General features: G+C 35.7%; 1 protein-coding gene and 1 pseudogene across 2 annotated transcripts in view; both read right to left on the bottom strand.

The window, feature by feature from the left end:
* The window catches only part of DISP1 (dispatched RND transporter family member 1), a 221,481-nt gene that overhangs the window by 152,527 nt on the left and 56,858 nt on the right, over nt 1-12,096 (bottom strand). The gene's annotated exons all lie outside the window — the stretch shown is intronic.
* LOC139176346 (methylglutaconyl-CoA hydratase, mitochondrial pseudogene) overlaps nt 1-12,096 on the bottom strand; it is a 42,119-nt pseudogene extending 30,023 nt beyond the window's left edge.

Raw genomic sequence — 12,096 nt, 5'->3', positions numbered from 1 at the left:
TAGCAGTTATGCTGTGATGGATGGAGAGAAACACAGTGGAAACAACTTTTAACATCATTCTTTTATACTACAAATATAGTAGCTTCACTGCTGCTGCTGCTGCTGCTAAGTCATTTCAGTCATGTCCAACTCTGTGCGACCCCATAGACAGCAGCCCACCAGGCTCCCCTGTCCCTGGGATTCTCCAGGCAAGAACACTGGAGTGGGTTGCCATTTCCTTCTCCAATGCATGAAAGTGAAAAGTGAAAGTGAAGTCGCTCAGTCGTGTCTGACTCTTCGTGACCCCATGGACTGCAGCCTACCAGGCTCCTCCGTCCATGGGATTTTCCAGGCAAGAGTACTGGGGTAGGTTGCCATTGCCTTCTCTGAGTAGCTTCACTATAAAACTTAAAAATTGTAAAGCCATAAAAATTAACATAATGGAGACTATGTAACAACATAGAAAACTGGTTATAGTGAGTTAAAGGAAGAAATGTTCTAAGAATCTGGCTATGCCCCAACATGTGCGCATATGTTGAACATGGACTAAAGATCCAGCTATCACATAATTCAGTAGTGTGAAAACAGGACCCTTGTCCATTCATCATAAATCTTTTCCTTATCCTATATTCCAGTCCTGGTTACAGACTATACTATTTCCTGGAACCTTAAGCTTAGCCTCATCTTTCCTCCTGATCCAATGCTATCTCTAAAATGCCATGTGCATGACTGGTGTTCTCGTTCAGGTCATTATTAACTCACACCATTCACCTTTTCACCTTCTCATTACAACCTTTACACTGTCACTAAAGCTGTCTCCGTATACAACCATTTTCAGCAGGTTTCTACTGACTACACACACACACACAAATTCATATTCAATCTATACAAAAATCAGCTCAAAGTGGACTACAGACCTAAAAATAAAAGCTAAAAACTTTAATAACACTTCCAAAAGAAAATCTGAGAGGCAATCTTCAAAACCCTACGCTCAACAAAGATCTCTTAAGGTAAGAGAAGGTACAAAAAGTACAAACCATGTAAGAATAATAGGTAAACTAAATTTCATCAAAATAAAAATGTATACCTCAAAAACCACCATCAAGAAAATGAAAAGGCAGGGCACGGACTGAAGAAAATAATCACAATACAAATATTCAACAAACTACTTGTATCCAGAATATATAAAGAACTCTTAAAAAGTTCAATAACAAGAAGAAAACCCAAGTCAAAAACAGGCAAAAGACTTGAAAAGACATTTCACAGAAGCTATATGGATGGAAAATAAACACACGAAAAATACAGGTCCAGACCAAATGAGACACCACTACACAACCACCAAAATGGCTAAAATTAAAGACTAACACTATCATCAGTTGATAAGGATGTGAAGCCTCTAGAACTTTCATATATAATTACTGGGAATGTAAAACAGTACAACTCTGAAAACGATTTGGTAGTTTCTCTTCAAGTTAAACATAAGCTCACCATGTGACCCAGCAATTCTGAGTATTAACCCAAGAGACATGAAAATATGTTTCTACACAAAGACACAAAGAGTTATACACCAATGTTCACAGAAGCTTCATCCATAATGGCCAAAAAAACTAGAAATAACCCCAATGTCCATTAACAAACAAGTGAATAAATGCATTGTGATATACCCATAAAACAGAAACTACTCAGCAATAAACAGGAACAAACTACTCACATATACAACATGGATGACTCTCAAGAATATTACACTGAGCAAAACAAGCCAGACACAAAAGCGGACATGTTGTATAGTGCCATTTGTTTTAAATTTGTGACAAAAGCAGATCAGTGGTTGCCTGGGGCCAGCAGCAGGAGGGGGAACTGAAGGGTACAAGTGTGCAATAGAACTTTTTAGGGGATGAAATATTCTGTATCTTGATTGCAGTGGTAGTTACGTGGTTGTCAAATACCTAAAGCTATACACTTAACATTTTATACACAAATTACATTTCAATAAAGTTAATTTTAAAAGAAAATAAAATTGAGAGACTCAAAAACGTTCATTCCACACTGGTTACTGAGGTCCTGTAATGCTTCTGATACTGCCCTGGCCCCCACACTGTGTGTTCAGGGTAAAGGTATTTGGCCGCCTGCAAAATTTTATTTGGTAGTACAAAGTTTAGGTGCATATTATTAGTTCTCTTTTATAAGAATCATCCTGTTTCAACACTGTTCCAAATTATTTTTAAATTTTTCAAATAAGATTTGTACATTAAAAATGTACAAACTGTATTGTTCATATAAAAAAAAATTCAAGAATGAAAACAACTTAAAGGTCCATTAAAGGGGACTAAGTAAATACATTCCATCCATCTGTACAATGGAAACCAAGCAGCTCTGCACACACCCATATCTACAACCTGTAATTCTCACTGCAGTCAGAATTACCTTCTAAAAACTTAAAGCAGGTATCATAGTCTTGACAAAAACAAATGAGCAAATAAACAAACCTGTTAATGCCTTCTCATCACACTTAAAAATGAAATCTTTGCCTTGGCCCTGTTCCACCTAGCTCTTGCCCATCTAATCCCTTTCACCTCCCATGCTCCATCTACACTGGCCTTCCTAAAGCCCCTGGAGCCTCTTTCCTCTGATCTTCATCAGCCAGTCCCTTTGCGTCATTCCAGTCTCCATCTTGGAGGTGGAAGGAAGGTTCAAGAGGGAGGGGATATATGTATACCTATGACTGATTCATGGTGATGTTTGGTGGAAACCAAAACCATATTATACAGCAATTATCTTTCAACTTAAAATAAATAATGTTTTTGCTTGTTTTTTTTTACATTTACTATTTACACAATTTTTTATTGAGATAAAATTGACGGAACATAAATTTTGCCAATTTGACCATTTTAAATTGTACAATTTAGTTATTTTTAGCACATTTTGCAACCATCACCACTAACAGCAGAACACTGTCAACATCTAGAAAACAAACCCCAGATCCATTAAGAAATTTTTAATGGGCATGCCTCATGGCGGGGTGCATATCTCTTCCTGCTAAAATTGGAAGATCTCAGGCTCTGAAATCCATCAGGCTCTTCCAGGTGCCCCTCTCTTATAACTCATGATACAAATACTACTTCACTCACAACTTGTTTTTCATAAATACAAGAAAGATTAACAATAATATGAACTTCAGAAGTATTCTGAATATTAGAACAGTTAATATACATTAAATTAAAGAGAATTTTTTTTTAAGTCACCTCTTCAGAGACCTTTCCTAAGCACCTAATCTAGTCATTTTTTTTTACCATATAACCCTACTTAGTATTCTCTCTCTCTCCCCTTCTATCTTCCTTACTTGAACCTGAGCACCATAGGAGCAGAGACCTTGTCTGTTTTGTTCACTGCTGTATTCCCAGGAGAGAGACTAGGCACTCAATTAACACCTCTCAAATAAATGATCTCCAAGATATGTTGTTAAATGGGGGAAAAGGAAAAAAAGGATATTATACTGTTATTAGTTTACTATAATTTGAATAATAAACTGTAAAATAAAATATATGCACACATTATATATATGCTTGTACTCACATAAAATCTCGGGAAAGATATTTAAGAAACTGGTATTACTGTTGCCTTTAAGGAGAGGAACAAGTGGGTTGAAGGGCAAGGTTAGAGAGATTGATACTCAACCTTTATTCTTTTTGAATTTTGTACCATGTGCATATGGCATCTACTTTTAAAAGTAATTTAAAATATATATAAGCCATTACTCATAAAACAGCAATATTTACCATAATTAGAAAATGGGAGATGATCTCCTCTTACAGCTTTACAGATTTCCAGCTTTACTGCACCTTTGAATAGAGTGTCAGAAGTTGATACCAGTTCTTAAACTCTCTCATTTTTGCTACCTACACTTATTTATCATTATAAAAATGACACTTTTATTAGTCAGTATGTCAGTGTTTACATCATTGAAAATGCTTTCCAACAAACTGACCCATCTTCTATTTTTTTTCTCCCTGATCAACACACATAGCTCTTACTCTGCATACAAATCATACTGGCTAACACAGGAAAAGTCAGAAGGTAACATTCACTCAAAAGAATAGGCTCAAGAAACAACAGAAAATTACTGAAATATCATAAGGGTGATTTTAAAAATTACTCAAGCCTATTTGGATACAATGACATTTTATGGTAACAGCAAGGTTCTATCATGTGAATTGAGAACAAAATAAATAATAACCAACACAAAAACCCATTAATAAGCTAAAAACTAAAACTTAATTTTTAACTGAGTTGAATTTTTTCAAAATTAAAGATAGAAAATCAATATTTTTTCAAAGTACCCTTAAATTCAACCTGACAAATTTGCAGTTTACTTGAGTAAAAGTATCAAATAAAGGATACTGATTAGCCACTGAAAATTCAGCTTCACTATAAATTAGTCTAAATATTGAAGCTCACCAAGTGATTCACACGCTCCAAATACTACATCCTCAAATGTATTTCCAACCAAAAAGCTGTATATCAGAGAGGGGAAAAAAAGTGAAGAGTAAGGCTTCAAAATTATCTTCTGACAGAACTGGCATTAAACTATCGAGATCTGGAAAAGCCAAAATACACAAATACACATATGAAAACAAATCAGTTCAGTCATAATAAAAATAATTCAAAACAACCTAAACATGTTCAAACAACCAGAAACTCATAAAGGACTGTGTTAGGAAATGTTTATTGTGGTAATGTGAATAACACTGCAAATCTACATATGCTTCAAAAACATTTGTTGAAAACAGATCTGATAGTTATGTGAATTTTAAACCTTTTATCTTACATTGAAAAATTACACTAATGAAGACAACTCTGAATAAAAAAATACGCTGTTTTTTGTTTTGTTTTTTTTTTAAAAGAGCTCTTGCAAGTAATAATGTCTATGGTTAAATGCCAAAACACACATGTAACTATTAGGCTGTATTTACTATCAATCCAATTACTCTCTCTTCAGTTTCTTGTTTGCATTAGGATGGCAAATGAAGTACAAAATTTCAATTTCAAATGTGCATATAACATTAACTGTGCCCTTTTTTTTTTTTTTGGCATGTACCACAAGTAAATTATTTGAGTATTCTTTAAAAGAAGAACTATTTTTGTTAAGAATAAGCAGTGAGCTACCTTCAGTGAAAATTTTACCTTTTAAATCACTAGATTACATAGTCATTATTTTACCTTGCTAGATAAATGATAATCAGCAGTTTTTTATAGCCAGGTCAATTAGATACAAATCCTAAATGCTGAGCCTGAAGTCTTAACCATTTATCAAACAATTCTCATTCTTCTTTATATTCAAAACACCTCTTTCAAACAAATAAAGTGACTGTTGAACAGGATGGGGAGTTATTCTAAACTTTGCTTCATAGTATCTTAAACTACTTACTCAGAAACACAATTATCGATACAAATCCCACTGTAATTGTTTCATTCTGTCTCCTTGCCACATGGCACAGTGCCACATAATGTACTTTTTACAGTCTGACATACTCAATGTCTTAGAAACAGCTTTGAAAACTGGCTCATGGCCTATTTGCAACTGATACTAGAGCTTAAATACCTTTCCAGCAAAGTTATACTAACTTCAAAATACTCTGGGATCAACCATTAAAATGTTTTTGTTTCGGTCACAACACTAATGAACACCAAATGTTAGAATTTGTTTTAACGATCTAATACATCAAGGATTTTCTTAAAAGGAAAGGCTGGATCAGCTATCCATTATATAATGAAAGGCAGATTAGTTAGTACTGATACAGATAATACTTGAAAGATTTAATACTTAAGTGTAGAATCAAGCATTAAAAAGTTAAGTTCATAAAGTCTGCTCAATTAGCCATAATACTCATTCCCTATAAAAATACCAAATTCCTGGCTTCTGAGTGACATTTGAAAGCCTCCTTCCCTCCATTCCTAAAATAGCCAATTAACCTTTGCCTTGATTTCCCCATTTCTACAAAACAGGTGATACTACACCATGCTTCGCTTACCACAAGGAATATACAATATCAAAGAAAGTGAAAGGAGCTGGAGGAAACCTGAACACATCAGGTCTATTAAAGCCTGGTAAGAACACTGGTTTGACAAGATTTTAGGAAACAAATGCGTAAATGCTATTTTTAAAACACAAAAATAAAGAGTAGAAGAATGCTGCTTTCAAATTGTGGTGCTAGAGAAGACTCTTGAGAGCCCCTTGGACAGCAAGGAGATCAAACCAATCAATCCTAAAGGAAATCAACCCTGAATATTCACTGGAAGGATTGAAGCAGAAGCTTCAGTACTTCAGTCAAAGTACTCCAATACTTTGACCACCTGATGCAAAGAAACAACTCATCAGGAAAGACCCTGATGCTGGGAAAAATTGAAGGCAAAAGCAGAGGGGACAACAGAGGACGAGATGGTTGGATGGCATCACTGATTCAATGTACATGAGCCTGAGCAAGCTCTGGAAGATGATGAAGAACAGGGAAGCATGAGTGTGCTACAGTCCATGGGGTCACAAAGAGCAGGACACAATTGAGTGACTGAACAACAACAACAAAGCAATTTCGTCAGACACTGTATGTGTGAGAGTACTAGTTACTTGGGTGAAAAGGGAAGGTATGAGGTTTAAAAAACAGAAACGTAGGTATTACTCTTCTCTAAAGCAGCTATACCTGATAAGACAAATAGTGCTCGGTTCATATTTAAGCCTTCTGCTATAGTTATATTTGAATGTAATAGATGATTCCTTATTTTTCAAAAAGATGACAGGTTTTGTTTAAAAAATATCACAGTGAATTCAGACTTTTTAAAAATATAACTATTTAGGGACTTCAAACAACCAAGGTACTAAGAAGTATCCCAAAAGGCTTTAAAGAATGGTTGCATATAACCATTAATATGAATTGGTGTCTTGATCTGTGAAATAATCGAACTCAAACTCGACTAAAGTTTGAATCTTCAGAACTCCTTAGATCACAGCATTGGAGAAACTGGGCAAGGAGTTTTCATGACCTACAGAGACCAGTACAAGGCACATGTAAGCACTATACAAATTTTTGTTAAATATACCTTTAAATACACATTTGCAAATAAAGGTTGTTGTTATAGAATCCTATTACAAAAGAAAATTATCTTAAAGAAAGTGTGGTAAAAAGCTTTCATTTTTCTTTATTTACTTACTTATTGAAAGGTAGAGTGGCTTTATTAAAATGAGACAAAGTAGACTTGAGAATAAGGAATATTGCCAGGGGTAGAGAGGAACACTACATAATGACAAAGGGGCTGATTCATCAAAAAGACACAGCAATTCTAAATATGCATGCCCATTCAAAAAAGAGATTCAAACTATATGAAGCAAAACTGGAGAGAATGAAAAAAGAAACAGACAAATTCACATTTCCAACTGTGACTTCAATACTTCTTTTACAGTAATTGATAGCATAAGCAGACACAGAATCCATAAGGGTGAGATCAATCATGGGAAGGCAAATGAAACATTATATTCATAAAAGAAAGATTTATAGATGAAACTTGCATTTATTCCAATTCACAAATGAGTACATGTTCATTGATTTAGTCATTCATTCATTCAAACATTTACTAATAGCTTATTTTCCTAGCACTGGGCTAGGTATTAAGAGATAAACACGATAAAATAAGAGATAATTAAGATAAAATCTGTGACCCAAGACTAATCAGGTACTCTGCTCACTTTTGAATTTATTAAGAATTTAAAGAAAATGTGACACTTACATAGTATTTAACTAAATGGTGTAACTGTGCACAGTAATGTGGTTTTGTTGCTGTCATCATATTTTAAAGAACCCTTCTAAATGTATTGCAAATAAAAGCTGAAGGCTGGTGAAACAGACAGACAAGTGTATCCAAACACATTTTCTCATTACTCTTCTCTCAGAACCGAGCAGCTAATTAAAGAATGTTGGATATGAAAGCCTGGCTGTGGTGGTTAAACTTGAAAGAAACTAATATGGTTTTCGGTTATCAAATAATTTGATCACTCTGAGAAAAATGAACAGGAGTAATTTGAAGCATGCAATTTGCCTCTTCTCTCTGAAGCAGATTTATGGTTGCTCTTATATCCTCACATTTTTGTTGTGGGTAGGCTATACTTTTCAACCCGCATCTTAGCATTATGACACAGAAATCTTCTAACTTGACCTTATATCTACGTAGCTTCATAACCTCTAGATTATATTATTTGACTTGGAGACACCATGCACACAAAACAATGGATACAAATAAAATAGTCAAATAAATGGTCTTTAAAAGAAAACTCTCATATAGAAATTTTTAAAGCTTTAAGTCTATATATCCTTTTCTTTTTTGGTGTATAGAAATAAAATTTATTTTCATACTATAGCACAGGAGACATAAAATCAATATGTTTTCCTAGAGTGTATAATATATAAATTATTCACATTAAAAAAAAAAAGAACAGAAAGCCTCATATGCAGGAGGTATTTAAAAATGTATACCTAATTTTGAATTGGTGTTTTTGACAGTATACACAACTAGCTTACAAATCTGAATGAGTATGATGATACATATTTGAAAAAAGTACACATATGGGCCCACTCCAGATACTTAATTCAGTACACAGATAACTCGTTCTTCACTTTGGTCACTGCAATTCCAGGTGCTGAGGCATATGTGGATCTGAAAGGTACTTCCAGGAGTATTATTTATTACATTGGCATTTTAAAGATTCCTGTTTCTTCTATTCTCCTTTATAGCGAGGAGTCCTTTTCTCTTTAAAAGCAAGAATACCTTCAAGTCTGTCTTTTGTTGGAATGGTCTGAGCATAACATGCTTCTTCTATGGCTAATCCTGTTACTAAATCAACCTCCATTCCTTGATTAATTGCTAATTTTGCCACTCTCATTGCAACAGGTCCCTGAGGTAAAAACTCTCTTGCTAGGTCCAAGGCCTTTCTGTAGGCAGCGTCCCCCTCCTGGTTCTGTTCTAGAACATGGCTGATCAAGCCCACTGACTTGGCTTCTTGGCCATCAAGCACACGTGCAGAGAAGATGAGCTCTTTCCCCAGGGACATCCCAATGGCACGTGGCAGTCGCTGTGTTCCCCCAATTTCATTAATCATTGCTCTTATTTTGGAGACAAAATGACCAACTTCACTGGAACTCATTTTGGCTCTTTCCTTAAGATCAGCACCAGCACAGAATATCCCCGGGACTTCATTTCTGACTATTATGGTCCGTACTTTCTTATCAGATTTTAAAGCATCCACAGCTCTTGAAAGCATTTTTATAAGATTTTTACTCAGTGAATTTTTGGCATAGGCTCTGTTTATTCCAAGCACCACAATTCCTCGGTTTTCCTCCTCCAGGTACCACACCCGCAGCTCGTCCTCAGTCTTCACCTCTGCGCTGTAGCCCCTCTGCCAGGCCGCTCCCCCGGCCGCGGGCGTCCAGCCCCGGGCCCATGTCGAGTCGACCTGCGGGCATGTCCAGGAGCCGGGCAGCCTGCACCTGGCGCCTAGCCGCGTACAGCAAGCGGCCACCAAGCGGGCACGGCTGGCTTGCAAAGTGCCCAAGGCCCCAGGTGCCGCGGAAGCTGCCACCGCCATGTTGTCTCAGTCTATATATCCTTTTAAGAACAGACAGTACTTACCAAACGAATCCTCTCCCTCTGCACTGTCATAGCAATTTGAACCAGCAACATATTTCCAAATATTTAGGAAATGAGATAGTACAATCTTGGGAAAAGTCTCTCAAACGGCTAGACTTCTCTACTCCTTGCTAGACTACTCCACGGGAAAAAATTAGTTTGTGTCCATCCTGAAATTGATTTTTTTAATTTTTTAATTGTAGTAGAATATACATATAAAATTTAACATCTGAACCACTTCTAAGTGTACGGCTCAGTGGTGTTAAATACAAGCACACTGTGTACAGTGTGGACACACTGTGTCCAGAACTTTTCATCCTGTAAAACTGAAAGTCTACACTCATTAAACAATAAATGAAACCACCATTTTACTTTCTATCTCCATGACTCTGACTACTCTAGCTACCTAATGAGTAGAATTATACAGTATTTGCCTTTTTGTGATCAGCTTATTTCATTTAGCATGTCTTCAAGGTTGTATAGCATGTGTCAGAATTTCCTTCCTTCTTAAGACTGTATAATATTCCATTGTATGTATATACTGCATTTTGTTTAACCCATTCATCCACTGATGGACACTTGGGTTGCTTCCTTTGTCTATCACGAATAATGCTGCTATGAATGTAAATTAAATGACTCATTTAAAGTACATATTACTAAATTATTCAGTGATGAATATGAAAGGTAAGAAAAACACCAAAACAAATTATCACTTGGTTTTCTAATAAAGGGTGCTCATTTCCATTCAATAGACTGGTAATGCCTGCCAATGCAAGAGACACAGGTTCAATCCCTGATCTGGGAAGATCCCACATACCACACAGCAACTGAGCCCGTGTGCCACAACTACTGAGGCGTGTGGGCTCTAGAGCTCATGTTCCACAAGAGAAGCCACCGCAACGAGAAGCCCCTGCAGCACCGCAACTAGAGAAAAGCCTGTGCAGCAACCAAGACCCAGCACAGCCAAACAACAAATAAATAAATAAAATTATTTTTAAAAACTGGTAAACAGAACACAGCAAAAGGCCCGCATATATTTGAATTGTCACTAAGTTCTCTATCTTTCATAATTAGTTTTAAAAGTCTACCAGGTCAATTGAACAATGCCTAATTTTTATATCTAAAATTAACACATATCAAGAATTTATCATGCAGGAGTATTCAGAAATCTTTTTTCCACAGCAAATATTCTTATAACTTTATGGGGAAGCTTAAAACGATGACTGATTTTTTTTTTTTCCTGAAACATCCTTATAACCTCACTGAATGACATTTTTCTCAAATTCCATATTTCAAAGAGAAAACACAATACACTCTTTGACAAGCATTTAATTATATAATCAATGAAAGCTATTTAAAGGTTTAAAATATCCAGAATGAGGAACTATTATTAAGTCTTGAATAATATTAAGTAAAAGCTTTTCTATTTAGACAAAGGTACTCATGAAGTGAACGTAATACACGTATGCCTATATGTCAGAGCACTTCTTCATCTTCCAGTTAATAATACGTTATTATGTGTTCAATAATCCTAAAACCATGACTATGTTGTAACATTCAATTTTCATACCAAAGTGTCATTATTGTGTAGCATTTAGCTATGCACCTTACGGTCTCCTCCTAAGAGCACTGCTCCAAGCAAATGCACTGTGGGCTTGGTCCCCACAGTCACTCAAAATTCTTTCAAGAGGGTTCCAGAGTGTTTACTCGGCTGCCACTGGAAAATAGGCAGTATCTCCACAGAGCATATGGAAAGAGGTCCAAAATTCATTGCTTCATTAAAAAGTCAAATTGCAAGACAATTCTGAAAATACATGCCAGAAAATATTAACCGTAGTTTCTTGGAGTCCGACTGGAAAGGTGGGTCGAAAAAAGGACTTCTTATTTTCATTTAACATTCATTTAACATTTTTAAGGCAGTAAAACTATTCTGTATGAAACTACAATGATGTATATATGATATTATGCAGTCATCAAAACTCACAGACTTGTACAACACAAAAAGTTAGCAATAGGAGAAACTGCCGGGGTGGGGATGGAAGTGGGAAAAGAATATGGGAATTTTCTGTATTTCCACTCAATTTTCCTATAAATCTAAAAATGCTCTAAAAAATAAGTATGATAAATAAAAAAGAAATCTGTACTTTTAGTTTCAACTGACAAGTTCATGCAGGATAATAAAAAACAAATTTTAAAACTTCTAAGAATGCTAAATATTTTAAATCACATGATAAATGCAGATTTGGGAGATGAAATCAACACATGCCATGTTATTACAGGGCTTTCTATTCAATATTAGATATTTTGCTGTTTAAAGCAGGCTAGCTCCAGTACTCTTGCCTGGAAAATCCCATGGACAGAGGAGTCTGGTAGGCTGCAGTCTATGGGGTCTCGAAGAGTCGGACACGACTGAGCGACTTCACTTTCTCTTTTCACTTTCATGCATTG

The sequence above is a fragment of the Bos indicus genome, chromosome 16 (genome assembly GCF_029378745.1).
Source record: "Bos indicus isolate NIAB-ARS_2022 breed Sahiwal x Tharparkar chromosome 16, NIAB-ARS_B.indTharparkar_mat_pri_1.0, whole genome shotgun sequence".
NCBI lineage: Eukaryota > Metazoa > Chordata > Mammalia > Artiodactyla > Bovidae > Bos > Bos indicus.
The sequence above is the reverse complement of the archived record's forward strand: the minus strand, read 5'-3'. Positions and strand labels throughout refer to the sequence as shown.